This window comes from Cervus elaphus, chromosome 3 (assembly GCF_910594005.1).
Source record: "Cervus elaphus chromosome 3, mCerEla1.1, whole genome shotgun sequence".
Lineage (NCBI taxonomy): Eukaryota > Metazoa > Chordata > Mammalia > Artiodactyla > Cervidae > Cervus > Cervus elaphus.
The window spans coordinates 51728700-51753880 of record NC_057817.1 but is presented as its reverse complement, the minus strand read 5'-3'; the positions used below and the strand labels follow the sequence as shown (position 1 = coordinate 51753880).

The 25181-nt window shown below is 37.7% G+C and overlaps 1 protein-coding gene across 5 annotated transcripts in view; it reads left to right on the top strand.

Annotated features, from left to right (window-relative positions):
* The window catches only part of SLC16A7 (solute carrier family 16 member 7), a 180784-nt gene that overhangs the window by 36562 nt on the left and 119041 nt on the right, over positions 1–25181 (top strand). For 4 of the 5 annotated variants that reach the window (XM_043888498.1, XM_043888476.1, XM_043888506.1 and 1 more), the window contains exon 2: positions 21017–21114. The gene's annotated coding sequence lies outside the window, so the exon portion shown is untranslated. Of the gene's footprint in view, positions 1–15769; positions 15904–21016; positions 21115–25181 lie in introns of those variants that run through there. The other variant, XM_043888491.1, reaches the window with a different exon arrangement.

Below are 25181 nucleotides of genomic sequence, written 5' to 3'. Positions count from 1 at the left end.
ACAAGGGTTTGTATGAAAGTTACCTAAAGGTGAAGGATCCATCCTGCTGTTAATAATCTACCTGACTTCTAGGCCTCTGGCTGCACTGAAGAATAATAACTCCACTGTCAGTCTTGGGGTTGATATGATGAGACTTCCAACTATGTTTTCCTGGCCCTTGTACAAATGCTCAAAAAAAAAAAAAAAATCTACAGCATGCTTGCACTTTATTTTCTTTTTATAAAACTAGGCTGTCTTCTTGGTTAGTACATCACTGTGCTTATATTTGCTATTATCAGTTCTACCCTCCCCTGCTCTATTCTGTTTTCCTGGGCTCTGGGGCAGCCGTGCGCTTGGGGATGTGCAGTTTGTGCAGCGTGGTTACTAAGGTTACAGATACTTAGACCCTAGCAGACTACTAGCCTTATCGGTTAGTGTGAGATCACAAAGGCATGTCATATTATGTGTGTTTTCATGGTAAAGGTCAGATACAAGTGATATGGCTAATTAATGTTTAGCAACGGGGTTTGAAGCCTAACATTCCAGGGGCCTCATATTCAACCATATTCAAGCACACAGCTCCGTATACTTTTGTGACACTTAGCACGAAAGTCGCTCTGTGGTGATAATAAATTAAACGAGGGTTAAAGCTCACTCACATCTGCCAGGCAGTGTTCTGTGTGTGGTATTTGCGTTTATTGTTCCAGTAACCTTTGGTGGTGGTTCATATTCTTATCTCCACTTCATGGATGTGGAAACTAAACCTCGCCGGTTTCTTTAACTTGCCCACAGTCACAGGGTTAGGATCACTTGATCCCAGATCTGCCAACTCTTGAGTGCATGTTCTTAACTGTTACTTCAGGGCTGCATGTAAATGACCTTGTAGGTCGTGCAGGGCACAACTCCAGGTATCCCATACACACTGTACACATTACGGGTGCTTCAGGAGTGTCTTGGTAGGAACACACTCAAAGTGAGTTCTGATGCTTTGCAGTATTATTTCCTGTTAAATTTTTATTGAATGGTATACAATGAGGGATGGGAATATGAGGAGTGATTCCCTCCCTTCCTCCCTCCTTCCATCCTTTCCTTCCTTCCTTCTTCCTTGTGAGGACAAGCCTAAATGTAAATTCCTTTGAGGAAAGGATGGGATTCAGCTGAAAGATTGTTCCTTACCTATTGTGATTTCCCAAATTCTAGTGTAGCTGATGCTCTCTGGGAATGAAACTACCTCTTTAGAACTCTCCTTCAGCTAGTGTTAGTGAAAATCGTATAATGCCACCCGAGTTTCCTATCTGAGGCCTGAGGCTAGAATATTCTCTCACTATTATTTATTATTGTCATGGAGCCATTAGCTTTTGCCATTAGAAGCTATACTTATACTAAAGGTGTTAAAGCTGGATGTATGTGCTCCAAATTCTCATTATAGGCTGCTGACCTCTTCCTATAAATCTCATCTTGGAGTTATCAGCTTTCTACTTGTTGGCTCTAATTGGAAAGTTCTCTGCTATATCCAGGTACAAAATGTACTATCAGAGCTCGAAATTCTGCCCCTTATTAACATTGCCTTTGTGACTTATTTCCTCAATTCTCTTTCCACTGGCAATCCAGCTGAAACAAATTCCTTGGTTTTATATACAAAGTGAGCTTGTGGTAGAACAGATTACAAATCATACAGCGCAATAAACGAGAGCACAGTCTAATACTTTTACCATTAGAGAATATGAAAGTGTCCTTTACTTTACTAATTAATTTCTTGCACACCACTTTTTCACTTAATACTCTAGAAATAAATTCATGCATTTTTCATCAGTTTGAAACTCATTTTACAGTTGAAAATCCAAGTGTCAGATATACAATAGAAAATTCCATGAAGAGTTTGCAAGGAGTTGTGTTATAATTTCCTGAAACATACCTACACTTCAGATGGTGTCTAATTTTGTGGATATGGCAACTAAAGACTGTGTAATCCAGAAATGGCAAAGGGAATGTTTGTGACTTGATTCATCTTTCCATCAGAAAAAAATATTTCCCTGAGCAAATCCTTTAGAATTTCCAGATATTTAAGGTGGTGAATTTCTCAGTGGTGTATCACTATATCCTTCTTCTGAGATAGGAAGTATATATACCAAACTGAGAAACTTCTGAACTCTCAAACATTCCTGTTCTAGTTATATACGATAATAATGACATACTTGAAATCAGTGTTACTCAGAAAGATTTACCCTAAGTTCATACTTTATATCTTCAGTTTCAGTTCAGTTTAGTTGCTCATTCAGGTCCGACTCTTTGCGACCCCATGGACTGCAGCATGCTAGGCCTCCCTGTCCTTTACCAACTCCCGGAGTCTACCCAAACTCATGTCCATCTAGTTGGTGATGCCATCCAACATTCTCATCCTCTGTTGTCCCCTTCTCCTCCAGCCCTCAATCTTTCCCAGCATCAGGGTCTTTTCAAATGAGTCAGCTCTTTGCATCAGGTGGCCAAAGTATTGGAGTTTCAGCTTCAACATCAGTATATATTTAAATTTTTAAACAATTACTTCACAAATTTCAATCAAAAAGCCCTTACTTTTTTAACAATGTGTAGGGTGTGCTGAATGTGGGTTTTGTTTTTCTTAATTTATTTTTTTCTATTAAAAATTGCTTAAACAATTTTTAAATAAATGAAGCTCAAGCTTCATGAGGCCATGAGGTAAAATGATCAAAACTGTATAATTTCTAAATTAAGACTATATAGAATTATGTTATTTCCAAGAAATTAAACATGAATACTTCCTTTTTCCTCAAATGAACTTATTTTCCCTAGCATTAATATTGAGAAACAAAGAGGAAAAACTTTAATTTAGAAAATCTTCATTATTGAAATATGAGGTTAATCATTCTCTTTTTGCTAATATATGGAACAAAATTTTTCCAGGCCTCTTATGATTAAGTTACTCTACAGGATATTTAGACTATGTGCATCTCTTATATTTGGTGACAAAATATATGTACAATAAAGGGATTTATTGCAGGATATTGTTACTTTGGGGCTTCCTTGGTGGCTTAGGTGGTAAAGAATCTGCTTGGAATGCATGAAACCCGGGTTCGATCCTTGGGTCAGGAAGATCCCCTGGAGAAGTGAATGGCTACCCACTCCTGTATTCTTGCCTAGAGAATTCCATGGACAGAGGATCCTGACCAGGTCCATGGGGTTTCAAAGAGTTGGACATGATTAAGTGACTAACACTTTCTTTTTTTTTTCATTGTTACTTTCAGAATTATAGGGGTACTCAGGAGATTCAGCTGAAGTTACAACAGAAAAGTTAAAAGATAAACTGAGACATATCAAAATTCTTAGGAATTTGAGCAAACAAACTATTGGAATTAGCACCAAACTGGAAGTGGTTAAGACAGCTCCACCAAAAGGAACCTGGGGAGAAACTTTTATAGAGAAAAAGCAGAAGCAAAGTAAGGAAATTATCGCCTGCTTACAGCTTAAAGCCTAGTTGGCAGTTTCTGATGGGTTGTCTTTGGTGTTTTGATTTTATAACTGTGAGACACAGGCTTAGATTTTGGTGTGTTTACATAGACCTCCATAGCACATAGACCTCTACAGTCTAATGGTGTCTCTGCTTAATAAACTTAACAGGTAGTACCCACTTTGGATATGTATTATATTATGAATTTGATTACATGGATTTAAGAGAGATTTCAGCTTCATGTAGCACCAGACACCCTAGGTTAATCCAAATATTACTCCTTGAGTGCATAGACTTGATACATTATTTTTTCAGAGAATATGTAGATTATGAGAAAATAATTGCTGATTTCAAACAACTTAGAAAATTTTGTTCCTATTTCCAAAATGGGTCTGTACAAGTCAAGTACCCCTGACCTCTTTGCTCATGACTTTATGTAGAAAATGGAGACCATAGTTAGGAATAGTCAGCTTCCACCTTCTGAGTATTAAGAAACTATGACCCAGCCATACCACTCAACTGTAAATCTATTAATAGTCTTTTCTGGCTTAGTCTTAGTAGAAAGGTTATCTTTGTTTCAACCTCAGTTTTCCCTTAGTGACAGAAGCAGTCCCCATCCTGCTGCTTTTGTGTGCGCATTGGAAGACAAAGGAGGAAATGTGTCACAGAAATTGTTTAAAATGCATAAATTTAGGGTCCCATAAAATGTTAATCCGTAATCTGTAGAACCCTGCATAAATATCTCATGCTCAAAGGTCATTAACAGAATGCATTTGGGAACAAGAGGATTTTATTCCACAAATACTTTGGATACAATAATAATCTGATATTTTATAGTGACTAGTCATTTCTTCCTCTTTGCCTTCCTGATCTTTTATCATTCTCTCTCTCCATTTCCTCCTCCTTCCTGTCTTAGCATTCCCCTATAAATAGAAATAGTCACTGCCTTTTTTTAAAGTTGCCATTATTTTCCAATCTTGTGATTCTTTTTTTATAGGAACTACAATTCTGGACAGAGGAAGAATTTTTTTATAAGTAATATGTAAAAAAATTTTTCTTTATCTATTGTCTATCTATCTATCATCATCTATTTATTTATTGGCTGCAGTGGGTCTTTGTTCCTGCATGCGAACTTTCTCTGGTTGTGGTGACCAGGGCTTACACTCTAGTTGTGGTGTGCAAGCTTTTCATTGCGGTGGCTTCTCTGGTGGTGAAGCACAGGCTTCTCTTGTGTGGTAGAAAATAGGAGTGTGGGTTCAGGAGTTGTTGCCCAGAGGCATATGTAATCTCCCCCAACCAGAGATCAAACCTGTCTACCCTGCATTGGCAGGCAGATTCTTAACCACTGGACCACCAGGGAAGTCCCTGGAGGAAAAATGTTTAAAAATATATATGAAGTTTTAAATAATACTCTCCTTTTTGTTGTATTCCAGTGGATTAATAATTTTTTAAAAAATATATTATTCATAATACTATGTGTTATCAAGTGCCAAGCTGTCTGCAAGTAGTATATTATTTTATTATTTCAATGACCTATGAGATATTTCCACTTTGGAACAGAAGAAAATTTGACTTTAAGAAAGTTAACTAAATTTTCCAAATTCACATAGCTTGTTAGTGATTAGCCCAAGAAAAGACAGATCCTGACTCTTAATTCTTAAAACATTCTATAAGTAATTCTTGGATGTCTTAGAATTAAACATTACCTAAATATTTTCTCATTATGTCATATATAAATATTAAAACCTCTTCCATGATAGTCTTTTATAAAAAGAGTTTATAGGTTTCTAAAATGTAGACTAGAATCTCTCTTAGCTGTGTTTGCTTATAATTAACATAGGAAACATAGTATTAAGTACTTGTATGAATATCAGATTATAACAACAGCAAAGATATTTTCATGTGTTCGTATTTCTATATCTTTTCTATTAACATGTGAGTTGCATTATTATACCTTAGTTGTTGACATCATCTGAATGAACATAGTTCTTTTTTCAGCTTGAAATACTGATATTGCATTTCTCAATCCAATGCAGTTTTTATTAATATCTATCATTGGGAAGTATCAATTCAATAAGACACACCTGACCAAATTTTATAATCCTTTTGGCTCATGGACTTTGACTTTGAAGCCTTTAAAAACATGCTGATTTTGTTTTCCAAAGATTCTGTAGCACTTCTAAGACTTAGTCCAGGAGTTGAGAGCTACTTTTTCATAACGCTCTTGCAGTTCTTACCATTTTTCTTTGATCTCATCATCCCCTGTCCTGGAAATTAGTTTTTTAGTTTCTTCTATTAGTTTGTGTTTGCTGCAGTGTATTATTGTGCTTCTGTCCTAATCCTCTTCTTATAATGTTCTTACAGATATTATTGTCTATATGTAATAAAACAAACACAAAGATAACCTAACACTACAACACAAACTCTCTATGAGAGGGAGGATGTGGAAACCATACTGCATAGCCAAAGTGACGTAGGAAAAGATGTAGTTGCTAGCAAAGAATGGCAGTCATTGTCACTGGCTCATTCTCATCAGGGGCTCACAATTCATATCCCTACTTAGAGCATCATCAACAGATGCTAACCCATTTTTCAGCCTCGTGCCAAATTTAAATGCTTATAAGGAAACTCAAGTGGCTCAGGTGGTAAGAATCTGCCTGCCATTGCAGGAGCCCGCAAGAGACACCGGTTTGATCCCTGGGTTGGGAAGATCCTCTAGAGGAGGAAGGGGTAACCCACTTCTGTATTCTTGCCTGGAGAATCCCATGGACAGAGGAGCCTGGTGGGCTACAGTCCATGGGGTTGCAGAGTCAGATATGACTGAGCATGCAAGCACATATATGGAAACTCAGAAATACCATTAGAAAGAAAAGAGGCATTAGACTTATAAAATGTGTAAGCAGACCACAAGGAAATTTGTGATTTACTCTGTTTTTAATATTTGACTTTTGGGGGAGAGTGGATTTCATGATTGTAATTGATAACATTCTATTTAAATTTTGGCGAATGTCCCTTTTTTGTCATTTGAAATAATATCATATTAACTTGAACTTTGCACTCTGCAGAAAAGAAATCTTAGAATTTCATTTTTGGGGGACTTCCCTGGTAGTACAGTCACCAAGACTCCATGCTCCCCGCGCAGGGGATCTGGGTTCAATCCTTGGTCAGGGACCTAGATCCCACATGCCTCAGCTAAGAGTTGGCATGCTGCAATTAAAGATCCCCATGCTGCAACTAAGACCCAGTGCAGCCAAAAAAAAAAAAAAAAGTCTTGAGAATTTCATTTTTCCAAACACTGAGACTGTTCTATTTGCTACAAGAAATTAAATAACTGAAATTCTGAAAATAACATAGTGCTTTCTCTGAAATATTCTTGGGTTCTATCTACCCAAATAACATGAGGATCCATGCCACCATTGGCTACTAAAACTACTTATCATGCCAAATGTTTGCAATTGTGTAGGATTTATTTCAATGATTGTTTTTTCTTTTTTACCATTTAACTGACAGATATAATGAAAGTCATTGGCAGCCTCTATCAAACACAAGTGCTTCCTGTATTTAACAACTGAAAATACTCACCTTTCATCTTGGCAACCTAATAAAGAGCCTGATGTTCTAAATGTCTTCTCAAAAAACATTTTTTTAAAGAATATTTTGGTGCTTAAGCATAGTCTCCTCAGAAATCTTTAAATTAATGTTGTACAGGTTTTCTTGTGAGGAGCTGTGTGTATGAAAAATGACTTACATGGGCAAATTGAGAAGTCTAAAATGATTTCTAGTTGAATAAAACATTCAGGGCAACATTTGTACAGACATTTTTTTAGTAATATCTATACACACATATCTAAATATATGTGTGTGCAGTTGATTCTTGAATAATAGATGTTTGAACTGCTCTAGTCGACTTGTAGAGGGATTTTTTTCAATAAATACATACTAGAGCACTACACAGTCTCTGGTTGGTTGACTCTGTGGATATGGAAAATCTCCAATACAGAGGAACTTGGGATATAGAGGCTGATAGGTTATACTGGGATTTTCAGTCACACGAAGCCTCAGTGTACCTAACCCCTCTGCATTGTTTAAAGGTAGATTGATATACATACATATTACCTGAAACAATCTTGTATAAACTCATTAAGCTTTTTCTCGGCCTTTAAATTGGAACTGTGGTAGTTGCCAGGATATGTTAATACCTTGAAATAGCAAATCCAAAATATTAAGTAAATCTGTATATTGTACCTACCTTTTCCATTGCAGAGGCCTTCCCTCTAATCACATTAGCTAAAGGAACCATTTCTCCCAACCCCTTATTCCTATGATACTTTAAACAAAAATTGCTTCATACAAAGCAATCTTTTAAATTTGTCTGCTTGTATCCCCTACTAGGACAGAAACATTGTGTGTTGATTTGCTGCCAAATTCTCCTGAGTATAGTCTTCTATACAACATGCATTCATGCATTATTCATTCATTCAAAAATATTTCTTAGAACTTACTTGGCTTGAGGTGGGGAAAATGTGACGAACGAAAGTGAAGTCCCTGTCCTAATGGGATGCAAAACTTATATTAAAAAGGAATATTTTTGATAGAATAGATTTATTCTATAGCTGGGCAATAGTTTCTAGGGCTCATATTATACAGATGTGAGAATAGAGACAAAGTTAGTCTTTTTTATCCCCCCCAAATGTTCCTTTTATGACTTTTCTACTTTTATCCCTGTGAGTCATTTTAGCATGGGTGCTTTTGATTTGGGGAGAGTCACTGAACATTATCGGTTATCGCTGGTCCTTACTTTGTCCATTTGTGAGAAGAGGGAGCCAATTCCAGTGCTTTCCTACAACCTAGGGCTTAATAAACTATTATTGATTGTGCCTTCCAATGTGTGTCAGCTTCTCTTTATAGAGAGCCTTTCTGGCCTTTTCCTAGATGGCACTAATAAAGGCAGTTTGGAGTTTTGTTTGGTGGGAAGATCTGCAGTAATGCTAATAGTTCACCATTTTGGAATATCAATAGTCTCTCCAGGTGACCTGAAGTACTGAATAAAATCTGACCAAACAGATATTTCCTATTATTACTTTAAATGGTATAAAGAAAAAAAGTTTGAATTTACAGATGTTTTAAATTGTAACCGTAATTTATTTTAACTTAGACACAATCTACGGAGAAGGCGATGGCAGCCCACTCCAGTGCTCTTGCCTGGAAAATCCCATGGACGGAGCAGCCTGGTGGGCTGCAGTCCATGGGGTCGCGAAGAGTCGGACACGACTGAGCGACTTCACTCTCACTTTTCACTTTCCTGCATTGGAGAAGGCAATGGCACCCCACTCCAGTGTTCTTGCCTGGAGAATCCCAGGGACGGGGGAGCCTGGTGGGCTGCCGTCTATGGGGTCGCACAGAGTCGGACACGACTGAAGTGACTTAGCAGCAGCAGCAGCAGACACAATCTAATAGACAGCCTTTCCTATGCATTTTAGTGCTGGAATCATACTTTATGAATTGATCTTACAAGAGTTGCAAGATAAATTTGCTGTCTTAGTGTTTCCTGTATGACTACACTGTTACTTGTTTCTGTGCTTCATACCAACTCTTGGACATGGAGTGCCTTCCTTTTGCCTTTTTAGTTCACTGATTCCTTCTTATCCTTTAAGAAACGTTGCTTTCTCTAGGATTCTGTCCATGTGCTTACTTACCTGAAACTGTTTAGTTACCATAAAGCCACTCACATGGTTATTTCTGTGTTTTCATGAAGCCAGGAGCACAGTATTTCCCTTATCACAATTTGCATGATTATTTGTTTCTAGTTTTGCATCCCCTGTTTAGTCTGTGAGCTCTTTGATACCAGAGACTCTCTTGCGCTCTCTTTTGTAGCCGTCTAACCCAGCCCAGTGTCTGTCATGTAGAGCCGTGTCTACCATGTGGATTACCGAAGATCTTTTGGGTGGCTGTAACCAGATACTACAGGCTGGGCAGCTTGTAAACAACAGAAATTTGTCTTTTACAGTTCTGGAGGCTGGAAGTCTGAGATCAGGGTGCAACAGGGTCAGGTGAGGGCCCTCTTTCAGACTGCTGATTCCTTGTATCCTCACATGTTGAGGGAATGAGTTAGTTTTCCGAAGTCCCTTTTATAAGGACCTTAATCCCATTCCTGGGGCTTTCCAGGTGGCACCATTGGTAAAGAATATGCCTGCCAACACAGGAGATGGAAGGGATGCAGGTTCGAACCCTGGGTCAGGAAGATCCCCTGGAGTAGAAAATGGCAACCCACTCCAGTACTTTTGTCTGGAAAATTCCATGGACAGAGGAGCCTGGTGGGCTACAGTCCATGGGTCACAAAGAGTCAGACACAACTGGGGCATGCAGGCACATATGCATCCCATCCCTAATCACCTCCCGAAGACCCTGCCTCCTAACACTATCACCTTATATGTTAGCTCTTCAACATAGAGTAGATCATAGATCTATCATAGACGAGAATAGATCATGCTCAGTATATGCTCATAAAGGGATGAATAAAAATTAAAGATTTAGATTGGATCCAATTCTTTGTGCGGAAATTAGAGCCTTGAAGAAAGTATAGTCCAGAAGGGAGAATTCACTTCAGCAATGATTACTTTTTCCACTGTGATAATGGTTGAAGTTATAAAATACAGGGACAATATAGGGACAATAATGAAATGAAAGTTGCTTAGGGAAGAGTATTCAATCTAGGTGAGAGAATTGAACTGATGAATTCAGATTGTTGTTATGAAGACCATCAGAGAAGGATTTGTGAAGGATTTGTAAGGAGTGTACAGAGTAAAGAATGATGAAATTTAATTGAAAAGAACTTGTTTAAAATTGGAAAAATAGACACGAAAGTGTTGGAAAATTCATTTTATTATTGTAAATTATTGATGAGTTATCACTGCTAGCATATGCTCACACTAGATTTATGTTGTCAATTTTTAAAAGCCCTTGGATAATTTAGATTTATATAATTCACTTAAAAGCTACATAAAATATTAATAAGTGATAATACCTACCACATTAAGACTTTGCTCCATGCCATGACTGTGCTGCATGCTTTTGAATGCATTATCTTTAATATTTAATCCACTGCAATTGTTCACATTTTACAGATGAGTAAGCAGAGGGTTAGAGAGGTTATTTCACTTTTCTTTGATCACACAACTTATTAAATGCCAGATCTGACATTAAATTCATTCCATTTAAAAAGTTTTTTTATTTGTTTTATTTTTCTATTCTATTCTTTTTTTTTTTTGACTGCCAGGTCTTAGTTGTGGGGTCTTCATTATGGCACACAAGGTCTAGCTCTCTGACGGGGGACTGAACCTGTTCCTCATGCAGGAGTGTGGGGTCTTAACCACTAGACTACCAGGGAAGTCCCAAATCCATTCCATTTTAGTTGAAAATTTGTGCTTTGTTGCACTACACTGTAATATATCCCAGTGAGTCTCTGAAGTATGTACACATTTTCAGCATGAGTTTAAAGTGTCAAGCATAAATGTATATAATTCAGTTATCTCTTATGTCATCGCTCATTCATTCATTCATCCAACATTCATTGACCCTCTAGACACTGAGCAAAAGTGCTGTGTATACAACATGCTCAGTGCCCTTTTGAAATTTACAGTGGAAGAGAAAGGCATTTAGAAATATAAATAGCTATGTAATAACAATTTTGATAAATGCTATGAAGAAAAATACAGTGCCTTTTGTTAAGTAGATTACAGAGCAGGGTTCACATGTACTTAACTTTCCTGTGGGCAAATGTAATTAGATTTACAATATAGCTTACTGTAACCCAAGAAGATGCTTAAAATAGCTCTAGATAAGTGGTACCACAGCAGTGTAATCAAGCCGAACAGTCTGAAAACACTGGTGTTCCAGCAGCCTTTCCACAGCACGAAGGGAATTTTGGTGAATTGAAGAAAACTGTGATGGTATACCTAACAGGTTTTGAAACTTTACCAAATTTCACATGTGTATTTCAACTTTAGAAGGTGACTTTGGAGCTCTCTCTGCAATGACCTACATCTGTTCACAAAAAATAATAAATATCCATGAAGTTGACTATTGCACTGCCCTTTAGAAAGCAGTATCCATCCTGCTGCAACTCCAAGCATGTGGGAGATTTTGAAATAGAAATATTGAGAAGGTATTTGTTAAGTTTGAATATTTGGCTTCATATATTGCTAACATTTGGCATAAAATCTAAATAGCAGTAAAATAGGAAAATTTATATCTTTTAGCACCTAATAAAGCTGAATGGCCAAAATAAACAACCAAAAACATTTTTAAAAGGCAAGCAAATCAAAGCAAAAAAAAGAAAAATGTGAAACTTAACCAGATGTTAATAACAACTTAGGTCCTCGCTTTATTGTAATTCAAAGCTTATGACAGCCTAAATTTCAGTTTCAGACATTACCTTAGGGTTGTATTATAGTAATGTTATAAGAACCTGGTGCTTAAGGAATTTGAGAAAATTGCAGAAAAATCAAAGTCACTGATTTCTGTTGTTTTTTTTTTTTTAAAGTTTCTCACCAACAAATGTGTGTTTAGTTTGATTTTTCCTTCTGCCCTTTCCTTTCAAAGTCTATTCATAAACCATTGGAAATCTGGTGATTTCCTGACAGTTGAAGATATTTTTGTAATTATCTGTAAATTTGAAAGGCTGAGGACTCTATTTATTAGCTGTCAGAGAGCCATTGAAATGTTTTTCATGAAATAAGTGGAAATATGTGTTAAAGACAGAAGAAAGCAAGAAATCCAATGTCATAATTGAAACTCATTATCATCTATCAACTCTATTGTGAGATACCGTGAGGCTTCTCTATTACCACCTTTCCTGGGAGTTCCTCCTCCTGTCAATGCTTTTCTGTGTTCTCTCTCTTGTCTTTCTTCCCTCCTCTCACAAAAGAGGAATTGTTAAGTTGGGTCTTGAAGAATAAATAGGAACTTTGCTAATAGAAAGGTGAGAAAAGGATTCCTTGATAGGCACTGGCAATTGCTAAGGAAAGGAAGATACGAAACAGCATGGGCTGAGCTGAAAACGGAAGTCAGTGTGGTTAGAATATATAGTGCAAGGGAAGAAGTCACAGGAGAGGACAACGAAGGGGTCCAATCAGGGGGCAGAACCATCCACAGACAGGAAGAACTTACCGTGTATTAGGGGAGGGCCTATTCGATGACCAGGAAGGGACTTACCTCTACTACCAGGGCAGGAGGGAATGAATGAAGGACTCACAGGGGATCCAGAAGTGTGCACAGATAAGAACATATTTATGGCATTTCATGCCTGGTCTGATGGTTTTCATTTTCTTTGCAAATAAGAAACCTGGTCAGCCACAGATTGACAGATGACAGGGTGGTTGGGAAACTTGAGGGGAAAGGAAGATGTTTAGAACCATATCGGAAAGGAGAGGAACGTACCAAGAGATATGAAAAAAGCTTACGGGAAAGCCATTGAGAGCCCTGTTAACAGGTGAAATCTATGAATGTATATTGGCATCAACTTGTGAGGTTAATTCATGTTTTTTAAAACTCTACTTGGTACTGTAATTGCAGTGCCCATTTTGAGTTTAGAAGTCCCAGGCTTCTTGTTGCCAGAAGACAAAGATGTGAATGACCTGAGAACATTGATGATTAAAGGTGATGTTAATATTTATTGAGTACTTGATGTGCTAGGAATTGTGCTTAGTACATTATAGACATTGCCACATTCATCTCCTCCTTTCCTATGAAGTACAAGTTTTATGCTCATTTTTAAAAGACAAACAGAATCCTGTTAAGTAATGTTCCCAAGATATTTTACCAATGAGTAGCAGAACTGGAATTTGAATGAAGCATTCATTGCAGCAGAGTACAAAAGAAATGAAGGTTAGAAAAGGGCTAATTTGGGACTTCTCTGGTGGTCCAGCAGATAAGACTCTGAGCTCCTAATGCAGGGAGGTGGGGTTTGATCCCTTGTTGGGGAACTAGATTCCACATGCCACAACTAAGAGTTCACATTCTGCAAGTAAAGATCAAGATTCTGTGTGCCACAACTAAGACCCTGCACAGCCAAATAAATAAATAAAAATAAATATTAAAAAAAAAGAAGAAGAAAAGGGTCAGTAGTTTGGGAGAAGATGTAAGCCTAAAAACAGGGGAAACTTTCAAGGAAATTCCAGGACAGAATTGACAGAAATAATGTTTTTAGTGTTGTCTGAAGGAGAGGAAAATGATGGGGTATTGGAATGTCGATGTTTAAGACTTCGGTAGTAGAAGCATTAAGAGTGCCCATTATCTTCAAGTTGTAAGTTACTTAAAGGAGAGTAGACATGGAGGTCCCAGTTTCTCTGGCTAGGTTACTGATTGTAGTGCATGGTTATTGATTATGAATATTAATTATGGTGTGACTTTGGAGTGAAGAAAAATGGATTTTGAAGAAACGGTCTGAAGGATATTAGGTCCTAGTTTTCTGGATGGTATAGCTTGGTGAAATGAACTTAAGTGAAGAAAAGTTTCCTTGTGTGAACTGAAAAGTAATGGTAAGAGAGAGAGTAGAACCAGGTTTGTGCTGAGCCTCTGTTCTGGACCTAAAGATATGGAATTAGTAAGTATTCAAGAGGACTCACTCTAAGTCATGTCTTCAAGGAGAAAAGATCATAGAGAGAGTGCAATGTCTAGGTTAGGAATTAGGTAATTTGGAAAAAAAAATGGGAGCTCTAGAGGATTCAGTGAAAAATATTAGGAAGGACATTAAGAGGAGTGTGGTAGGGTGGAGAGTATGAACCAAAAAGAAAAAAATGCATAGCAGTGTAGCTGTGTGAGCAAGAGGCTGAGACAGAGGATTAGGGTCTAGAGGAAACAGTTTATTGAGGGCTTGAGAGGATGGGAGACAGAGGCATTGTAGAATTGGATGGCTTCAAATTTGTAAATAGAGCTTTGGTTTAAAGGTATTTCACTATTTTGATTCCAAAGAGTGCAGTGATCTGACTTCAACCACATTAATATTTGAATAAGTGAGTGTGGCACTGTTCAAAGTTCTGTAGGTGTTGAGTAACAGACATACCTTGTCAGTCAGTCAATTCAGTACAAGTTTTGGATTAAAAATGACTGGATTTATGCTTCTGATTCTGTCACTTGCTTAACAATATTTTACTTAAAAATATAATATTGTCTAATATTTAGTATTTAGATTTGTGCAGCATCATCTTTTGATTATTAGGACAGATGCTTGCTTAATGATGTTAATTTCCATCACTATATTTAAAAGCAACATAGTCTTACCTAAGCACTGCAATAACTGTAATAGAAATCAAGAACTTTAAATGGGATCTGTAGATTTACTTGTTCTACACTGTATGAAAAAGAAAGGTGGCATGTAGAAAATAAAGGAGATACAACATCATCAAGTGGATTTTCTCAAAAAATTCATCATAATTTAGCTTTGGAAGTGGTTTTACACATCACATGGTCCATCCACTCTTTGATGCAAGCATGCAAGGTCTTTTAATGAAAGATATATCTTCTAACTCTATGGTAGTTTGGAAAGTGTGAGCAAAATCGAGGTTGGAATCTTGGCTCCTGCCCCTAACATTGTGTAATCCTGAAAACTTGGCTTCTCCAAGCCTAGTGTTCCCTGTTCTATAAAATGGGAATGCTAGAGTAATCAAGAGGATTGTAGCAGCCCATTTAACTTTTAGACATCTCTATCAGAGGTTATATTTACCTGGGACAAAACTCTCTCTCTCTGTAGTTTTCTAACACATTTGCTGGAATTGCATTAGGAAGCTGAAAAATCATCTTAAAACTAAGTTTCACACTGAGTTTAATTTGTTTTTATGTTTATGCAGCAATCCGGGCTTTGACATCTCAATAACAACGATGGTTTATTTTCCCCCCGAATAACTACTGAACACCCAACATATACGAGGCAATGCTATGTGGGAGCCCACCACCCCCTGCCCCCAGCCGAAACCAGCCGTTAGAGGCGTCCCATACATCCCAGGGACCATCTGCGTTCATGTCAGGCATGCCCAGTGCAGGCTGGGAGAAGCCTGTGGGAAGTGTGGATTCTGTGCAAATCCAATAATGGGTGTTCACACCTCAGCCGCTTGTGCCCTTGTGGTCAATTACACTCCATCTAGTTGGAGGTCTTTGAAGCACATTGTTTAAGGCACCATGCGTATTTGTCCATCCTAATCATACGTAAAAATAATGTTGCTAAAGGCTCTAGTGTACACTTTGTTTCAGAGAATAAAATATAAATACAAGTTTGGCTCTAGGGAAGACAGAGGCTACTAAAAACTGCTGTATGTTTTGCTTTCTTCACAGTTCCCCATGCCAGTCCACCTCATAGCTGCCTCAACTTGCATTATAAAAGTATGGTAAACTAAGTATGATGACCCATAAGACAAGCCGATTAAGATATGCTTTTGCAATGTGTTTTGGCTTCACCCTCAGTCATGGTTAATTTTCAGTACAATATTTGAAGAAATTATATTTGTTTTTAATACTGACGTTTCTCTCATCTTTGGTTTCTCAATTAGAAGGGCAGATAATATACATCTCCGTAACAAAGATGTATGAACAAGAATTGTGCCTTTAGTATTTTTACTGAAGTTCTATAATCACAAATTTCGGTTCTTCTATTTTCTCACTTTTTGTTTATTCTAAGATGGTTTAAGTCATTTCCTTGAATTCCACTTATGTAATTTTGTTGTGCTTGTTTATCGATTTTGGGTTGTACTACTTGTTAAAGAGCACAATAGAATTTCTTGAAGTTGGCCATGAAAGTGACCACAGACGGCAGCTATAAATAGTGTTTCTGTGGTTGTATGTTCCAAGGCTTTGGGGAATCTGCCTCCTGTGACTTTCAGAGATCACCTTTGGTGGTTGTGTAAACTTAAAATAGTGGATTTGTTTTTGAGTATCTAAGAGTGTGACGTGGAGTCTCATGCCTGTCACTTAACAGCAGAAGGACTGTTATTCTTTAGCTTTGTCCTAATGCCCTCGCATTCTTCAACCTTGGGTCAGTCAGCCCCTTATCAGCTGATGTGATTTTACATTTTTGCCTCAATCATTCTCTCTCACTTGAAGTTCTCCTTTTGTAGTATTTGCTATTTGCTTCCAAAACAAACATGCTTTCTGCGCTTGTGAGGAAAGGAAAGGAGAAAGAGATTTAAAAGAAAATAATAGGTGGGTTCTCAGTTATTTTTTGCTTTATTACTAATGCTAACTACTAGCATAAAGTTTGGAATTATTATTGAGGTATTTATGAATAATTCATTCAAGGAACTTTTTCTAAGCCCTAATGAACACTGAATATTTACAAATATAATTGGGTGATGCTGTTAAGTTAAAGGAGAAAACACTCTCCTGGGAAAGTAGGTTTATCTGCTCTTTTCTAAAATAGATTCTCTTGACCATTCTGTCAAATATATCAGTAAAATTACCTATTTTAGTTAATGTAATTTTTTAACTTTTATCACTCAAGAGAGAATAACCAACCATGTGTAAATATGAATAATATATTTTATTCCTCTACATCACAAGTTCTTAGCCTCTTTAATAAGAACTTTTATAAAACTATATTTTATTTGTCTTAATTAAGTTTTGCTCATGAATTAGAATAGATCATGAACCCTGGGTAATGCATTTTAGTTGCAAAAAATGTTTCAAATTTAAGTTAATTATTATTAGATGACCATGCTCTGGACATAGAACTTCATGACACCATGGAATGCTAAAATACTGAAATAGCTGCTGGTTTTTCCTAAAAAGTATGGCCACTTAATTACCTAAATAATGGCCTCTGAAATTACAAAATTAAAAATTATATTTTTCTACCTGATAATTGGAAAAGAGATTAGACATTAACACAACTTTCCAGGGACTTAGAAATTCCTGTTATTTATTTATTTTTTAATATTTATTTGGCTGCACTGGGTCTTTGTTGAGGCACATGAGATCTAGTTCCCCGATCAGGGATTGAACCTGCGCACTCCTGCACTGGGAGTGGAGTCTTAGCCACTGGACCATCATTTCTTATTTGTGTTGATTTTCAGTATAATAAGTCAGAGAACTGTGCTCCCAGCGTAGGCGTACCCAGCTTCAATTCCTGGTTGGGGAACTAGATCTCACATGTCCCGACTAAGTTGCTCAGTTACTGAGGGACTGAACTGAACTGAACTGGCTGCACTGGGTCTTGGTTGGGGCACATGGGTTTTATAGTAAGGGACCTATAATATAGTTTTTTGTTAGTAAGTAAAAACCTTTGTCATACTTCTCTGTGATTTAGACATGCATGTTTCAGAAGGTCATATATACTAACTTTTATACAAGGTGAATGTTACTCAGAAGGTCAAAAAGCATGCCAAAACAAATAGAAAGCATTTTATTTCACTTTAACTACTCTCTTAAAAAAATTCTTTATTTAATGGATATGATCATATGACCGTCAAATTAGTCCTTTTTTTAAACACATATAGGCTCACAAGCACTTACCTTTTAAGGCCTGTGGTTTGCTTCTGTTTAAAAAAAAAAAATAGTAAAAGTGAACATTAAAGCAAATGAGAAAACTTTTGTTGCCCCATTTTTAACAACAAAATCCTATAAATTAAGATTATTCTGATATTCTAGAGTAAAATCAGGGAATTTCTAAACTCAAACCATTAAAAGAATTTTATAGTTAAGATACAAAGGAAAGAAAAAACCTTCCTTATTTCATTATTCTCAAATATTAGTAACATTATTGGGGCAGGGGATAAATAATGTAATTTGTGGACAAAAATGAATTATATCAAATTATACCAATATACATCATGTCTACACATGAAATTAAATCCAAAATGATGGATTTTCAGTGGTAGTCACTGAAGCAAAAAATTAAGTTAATTGTAATAAGATGTTATGTTCCTAAACATGTTAACTTTATTATATAAATTTTGCTTATTGTGGTATAACAACACCAGTAGTTTTGTAAAATATATTTTAATATTGATTCTAAATTCAAATGAACTTAATTGTCACTATAAGGAAGTTCTTCATGTGTAGAATTGACAAATTTTCAAAAGATAGTTACTAAATGAGACAGTTACATGTGCCTAATCTGCTTATTATAGTCTTGGAACTTCCACAGTAAGCAGATTGCCTGCCAGCCTGAAATTCCTTCCATTTTAGACTACAATGTCGAAGTTCTCCGGTCAAACCAGGTGACATTGCAAGTACTATCTCAATGACATTGTATTATCTATGTTCTCTCCTCTTAGTCTTTACTTTTGTGAAATATTCAATAATCTTTGCATTACGCCATGCTCTGTTAAACAATCTGTTTAATTGTTAAACAATCTGATTTTTCTGGATAATATCTCAATGTTCCTTAATTATGTTTGTTAATAATATGACAGACAAGACATATATGTGAATAAATCTCATATCTTTCAAGTCAGGAATAAACAAGGAACTAATATTTATTCATCTATATAAACTAACATTTTTCACTGTCTTAACGGACAACTATTAATAATAATAATAATTGTTCATAGTACATTCTTCTTCTTTTCTTATTTAGTTGCAAATACCATGCTCAGTTCAGTTCAGTCACTCAGTCGTGTCCGACTCTGCGATCCCATGAACCACAGCACGCCAGGCCTGCCTGTCCATCACCAACTCCCAGAGTCCACCCAAACCCATGTCCATTGAGTCGGTGATAGCATCCAACCATCTCATCCTCTGTCGTCCCCTTCTCCTCCTGCCCTCAATCCCTCCCAGCATCAGGGTCTTTTCAAATGAGTCAGTTCTTCGCATCAGGTGGCCAAAGTATTGGAGTTTCAGATTTAACATCAGTCCTTCCAATGAACACCCAGGACTGATCTCCTTCAGGATGGACTGATTGGATCTCCTTGCAGTCCAAGGGACTCTCAAGAGTCTTCTCCAACACCACAGTTCAAAAGCATCAATTCTTTGGCGCTCAGCTGTCTTTATAGTCCAACTCTCACATCCGTACATGACCACTGGAAAAACCATAGCCTTGACTAGACGGACCTTTGTTGGCAAAGTAATGTCTCAGCTTTTTAATATGCTGTCTAGGTTGGTCATAACTTTCCTTCCAAGGAGTAAGCGTCTTTTGATTTCATGGCTGCGATCACCATCTGCAGTGATTTTGGAGCCCAAAAAAATAAAGTCTGACACTGTTTCCACTGTTTTCCCATCTATTTGCCATGAAGTGATGGGACAAGATGCCATAATCTTAGTTTCCTGAATGTTGAGCTTTAAGTCAACTTTTTCACTATCCTCTTTCACTTTCATCAAGAGGCTATTAGTTCTTCTTCCCTTTCTGCCATAAGGGTGGTGTCATCTGCATATCTGAGGTTATTGATATTTCTCCCAGCAATCTTGATTCCTCCTCCAGCCCAGCATTTCTCATGATGTACTCTGCATATAAGTTAAATAAGCAGGGTGACAACATACAGCCTTGATGTACTCCTTTTCCTATTTGGAACCAGTCTGTTGTTCCATGTCCGGTTCTAACTGTTGCTTCCGGACCTGCATACAGGCTTCTCAAGAGGCAGGTCAGGTGGTCTGGTATTTCCATCTCTTGAAGAATTTTCTACAGTTTATTGTGATCCACACAGTCAAAGGCTTTGGCATAGTCAATAAAGCAGAAATAGATGTTTTTCTGGAACTCTCTTGCTTTTTCAATGACCCAGCGGATGTTGGTAATTTGATCTCTGGTTCCTGTGCCTTTTTAAAACCAGCTTGAACATCTGGAAGTTCATGGTTCACGTATTGCTGAAGCCTGGCTTGGAGAGTTTTAAGCATCACTTTATTAGTGTGTGAGATGAGTGCTAGCATTTTACAAATATTAACTAACTTAATTTAGTAGTCATGCAGTAGTAGTAAATATTACTACATCCTCTTTTATTTTTTACAATTAAGGGGATTGGATGGAGAAGTCAAAAACTTGTCTTAAGGACTATATAATCAAAGAACATGCATGAATTGATGGTAAAATTTTGATGATCTTTTAAAAAATTTTCTGATTTGTTGTTAAGCTCAGAAATCTTACTAAAATTCTCCTTCATTTTTTAAATGAATAAATTTAATGTAAATAGAGTCTTAATGTATTTCTGTAAAAATTTCAAGTTTGCTTTAAAAACATACACATATACACACACACTTTTTCATTATCCTACCAAAAGTGGAAGGAAAAGTCTCAAAAAGTTAAAGACAAGCTATTGTTAGTTTTGAAGTCCCAAATACACGGAACTGAGGTGAATCTCTTTGATGTTTTTGCAGGAAAATGTAAAGGCAGGCACATATAAAGGCAGGCATGGTAGTTATGAGTTAGTGGTGATCTGAAGTAATTTAATGAGAAAACCTATCCCTGTCTAAAAAAGGGCTTGAAATAAAGCCTTGGAGATTTAGAAAAGGCAAACAGTAATTTCACCCTGGACAGCAGAAAGCTGTATCCTATCCAGTCTTTCAGAGAGAGAGTTGGATATTTTTTTCATTTTTTATCATGCATCTCAATATTGAAGTGCTTATGCCATTCTCTGATTTTTTTTTTTTTTTTTTTAGGAGTTAGTCTGACGATGTGATGGTCATCTGGGCAACCTTAGACACTGGAATCTTGGAAACCAAAGGACTTTTGGACTCTGTGCCGACAGAGCTGCCTTGTGAGTACTCTCAATGTATAGTAACATTTTTTCTCAGTCCTTCTAAATCATTCTGCCTGTGGAATTGGTGGATCTTAAAGACCCCGCCTGCCAATGCAGGAGATGTAAGAGATATGGGTTCAATCCATGGGTTGGGAAGATCCCCTGGGGGAGGGCACGGCAACCCACTCCAGTATTCTTGCCTGGAGATTCCCAAGGACAGAGGAGCCTAGCAGGCTACAGTCCATGGGGTCGCAAAGAGTTGTACATGACTAAAGCTACTTAGGATGCATACTCAGTGTGAATGGGAATATTGGCCTGGCTGGTATTTACATCCCTTTCAAAAATCGAACAGATTTTAAAGGTGACACTTTAAATCTTTAGTCCTTCTGTGACTCTATATTCTGTGTGATTTTAGTCAAGAGATTAAGCTTCAGTTTCTCTGTACATAAAATAGAGCTAAATATAAACCCTTCCTTCACTAAAAGGATACTATAAAGGTAGTAAATGATAAATTTCAATAATTGTTATTATGTTTGGTTATTATTGGTTATGTTGGTTATTATGTTTGGTTATTGGTTAGAATTATGTTTGGTTATTATTACTAATATAAATGATGGTTTAAATAAATGTAGAGGCTTTAAATATTTTATTTTTTCTTACTGTCTCTGTCATTTACACCCTTTAAAAAATAACTGTATCCTGAACAAAAATGATTATGTCAGGATTTCTCATTCATATTTTATTTGTGTAAGGCTTTACTACTTGCAAAGATTTAATTTAATTTGACCCTTAGTGCAATCCTGGCGTAAAGCAGGTCAGGGATTATTATCCTCGCTGTGCAGATGAGAAAACTAATGCTCAGCACTGTCAGTGTCTTGCTCAAAACTGCATAACTAGAAAGAGAGAGACTTTGAATCGGATGTTCTTCTAACCAGTCCATGTGCTTTTCAGAAACTCTATTTAATTGGTGAAATTTCCTTATTGCATTTGGTTTGCTGCCTACTTTAATTGTAAGAGTATTGGCCTTGATTCATGGACCTAACATTCCAGGTTCCTATGCAATATTGCTCTTTACAGCATCGGACTTCACTTCCATCACCAGTCACATCCACAACTGGGCGTTCTTTTTGCTTTGGCTTCATCTCTTCCTTCTTTCTGGACTTATTTCTCCTCTCTTCTCCGGTAGCATATTGGGCACCTATCGACCTGGTGAGTTCTTCTTTCAGTGTTCTATCTTTTTGCCTTTTCATACTGTTTATGAGGTTCTCATGGAGAAGGAAATGGCAACCCACTCCAGTATTCTTGCCTGGAGAATCCCATGGACAGAAGAGCCTGGTCAGCTGCTGTCCATGGGGTCGCACAGAGTCGGACACGACTGAAGTGACTTAGCAGCAGCAGCAGCATGGTGATCAGTTTGTTTAATTTTCTGTGATTGTGATTTTCATTCCGTAAGAGGCTTGTGGAAGCTTCCTGATGGGAGAGACTGACTGTGGGGGAATCTGGGTCTTGTTCTGATGGGTGAGGCCATGCTCAGTAAATCTTGAATCCAGTTTTCTGTTGATGGGCGGGGCTGTGTTCCCTCCCTGTTGTTTGCCCTGAGGCCAAACTATGGTAGAGGGGTAATGGCAGTAATGGTGACCATTCAGTGCAACAGGGCACTGTTGACCCACTCCTCCACTGGGGACTCCTAGACGCTCATCTAGAGCCAGACATCCTGGAATGTGAAGTCAAGTGGGCCTTAAGAAGCATCACTACGAACAAAGCTAGTGAAGGTGATGGAATTCCTGTTGTGCTATTTCAAATCCTAAAAGATGATGCTGTGAAAGTGCTGCATTCAATATACCAACAAATTTGGAAAACTTAGCAGTGGCCATAAAACTGGAAAATGTCAGTTTTCATTCCAATCCCAAAGAAAGGCAATGCCAAAGAGCGTTCAAACTGCTGCACAGTTGTACTCATCTCACACGCTAGCAAAGTAACGCTCAAAATTCTCCAAATAAGGCTTCAACAGTATGTGAACTGAGAACTTCCAGATGTTCAAGCTGGATTTAGAAAAGGCAGAGGAGCCAGAGATCAAATTGCCAACATCCGTTGGATCATAGAAAAAGCAAGAGAGTTCCAGAAAGGCATCTACTTCTGCTTTATTGACTATGCTAAAGCCTTTGACTGTGTGAATCACAACAAACTATGGAAAATTCTTACAGAGAGGGGAATACCAAACTACCTGAACTGCCTCTTGAGAAATCTGCATGCAGGTCAAGAAATAATAGTTAGAACTGGACATGGAACAACAGACTGGTTCCAAATCAGGAAAGGAGTACATCAAGGCTGTATGTTGTCACCCTCCTTACTTAACTTCTATGCAGAGTATATCATGCGAAATGCCGGACTGGATGAAGCACAAGCTGGAATCAAGATTGCCGTGAGAAATATCAATAACCTCAGATATGCAGATGACACCACCTTTATGGCAGACAGCAAAAAGGAACTAAAGAGCCTCTCGATGAAAGTGAAAGAAGAGAGTGAAAAGTTTGGCTTAAAACTCAACATTCAGAAAACTAAGATCATGGCATCTGGTTCCATCACTTCATGGCAAATAGATGGGGAAACAATGGAAACAGTGACAGACTTTACTTTCTTGTGCTTCCAAATTACTGCAGATGGTGACTGCAGCCGTGAAATTAAAAGACAATTGCCCCTTGGGAGAAAAGCTATGATCAACCTAGACAGCATATTAAAAAGAAGAGACATTACTTTGCTGACAAACATCCGTCTAGTCAAAGCTATGGTTTTTCCAGTAGTCATGCATGGATGTGAGCATTGGACCATAAAAGAAAGCTGAGCACCAAAGAATTAATGCTTTTGAAATGTGGTGTTGGAGAAGACTCTTGAGAGTCCTTTGGACTGCAAGGAGATCCAACCAGTCCATCCTAAAGGAAATCAGTCCTGGGTGTTCATTGGAAGGACTGATGCTGAAGCTGAAACTCCAATACTTTGGCCACCTGATGCGAAGAGTTGACTCATTGGAAAAGACCCTGATGCTGGGAAAGATTGATGGCAGCAGGAGAAGGGGACGACAGAAGATGAGATGGTTGGATGGCATCACTGACTTGATGGCCATGAGTTTGAGTATGCTCTGGGAGTTGGTGATGGACAGTGAAGCCTGGCATGCTGCAGTCCATGGGGTTACAAAGAGTCAGACACGACTGAGTGACTGAACTGAACTGAACTGTGATGAATTTACAAAACTGTTTCACCTGTTTATTAGAAATAGTTCCTAGAACAACTGGATGATTATATTCTGCTTTCAATCTGAATTTCATGAACACATCTTTGTATGTCCTGGTGGTAGGCAGAATAAGAGCAAAATGATGGCTCCCCACATCATAATCCCTTCACCCTAGGAATGTTTTGTTACAAGGCAGGGGAGAAGTAAGGTTGCTCTTCAGATGACCTTATGATTATCCCTGATAATCTACAGGTGCCCATTGTACTCACCAGGGGTTTGATAAATGAAATAGCAGCACAAAAAGGATTCAGCCCAATGTTGTTGGTATGAGGATGTAGGAATGTGGCCACAAGTCAAGAATTCGGGCAAATTTTAGGAACTAGAAAAGGCATGGAAACAGATCCTTCCCTTGGCCTCCCATTGACACCTTGATTTTGGCCCAGGGAGACTTCTGACCACAAGAACCATGACAATAAATTTGGGTTATTGTAAGCCACTAAGTTTCTGATGGCTTATCACAGCAGCTGTAGAAAACTAACACAACCTGACCCTGTGAGATTAGGCAATGAAGCTTGGGAGCAGAGTCGTTTATGCCAGGGTGACATGAGGTCAGTCACGGTGTTGAGGTAGGTTTAACATGTCATGTGATTCCTTCTGGCCGCATGATTTCCTAGGGGAACTGACTTGTCCCTGCCTGTTCCTTTTTAGTTAAGAGCACGGGCTAAGGATCCTGAGTACATAAGTTCAGACCCGCCTCTGACTCTTAGGTCAGGCATACTTTAATTTATTGAGCTTTACTTTATAGAGATTCCCAAATATTGTGTATTTTACCAGCTGAAGGTTTGGGGGCAACAAT